Source organism: Triticum dicoccoides, chromosome 1B (assembly GCF_002162155.2).
Source record: "Triticum dicoccoides isolate Atlit2015 ecotype Zavitan chromosome 1B, WEW_v2.0, whole genome shotgun sequence".
In the NCBI taxonomy this organism is placed as follows: domain Eukaryota; kingdom Viridiplantae; phylum Streptophyta; class Magnoliopsida; order Poales; family Poaceae; genus Triticum; species Triticum dicoccoides.
Genome location: NC_041381.1, coordinates 628,475,366 through 628,476,055, shown reverse-complemented (window position 1 = coordinate 628,476,055; position 690 = coordinate 628,475,366).

Below are 690 nucleotides of genomic sequence, written 5' to 3'. Positions count from 1 at the left end.
GAACATCAAACACATTGATGTCAGCGTGGTGCTGGTCAGGGACGACGGTGTTGAAGAGGAGGCTAGGAGTACCAAATGCAGTGGGGGTGAGGAAGAGAAGAACAACAAATAAGTCAAGTGAGGAAGTGGTGGGGAAGGAGAGTCTGGTGGTCATGAGATAACTAGATGACTTCAATCTGATCATGTTAACATCCTTGCCAGTAATCAGTGTCTAATAAAATACCCAACTCTTCTGACACACTTGATGATTCAGAGCAACGGAAGACTCCACTGCGGTATTAGCAAAATAAATTTGAATGTCTTGTTTGACTTGCTTCAGTGTCTGTAATGCTTGTATCATAATGTCATGCAAAATTATGGGATGTTGTCTTCCCGATCCTTCCAAATTATTTTCTACAATGAAGAATTAAGCTCATTTGTGCATGTACTTCTCTCCATGAAAGTTCATGTACTTTAATATTTGTATTCATGTTGTTGTTGACTACAAATCAACTCAAAATGTGCATAAGAAACAATTTAGTGGATGTGAGAGATCGTATGGAGTTGTGATGTAAGTATGCAGTCCATATGAATCTTGGTGGTGTCACTCCTTCGATTAAGTCTTCCAAGCACTTCTCTTAAAACCCCATGAAATCATGTAACTCAAGTCATTCTTAAATGCAAAGTAGCCCTTCAGGATGCAACTGCTAC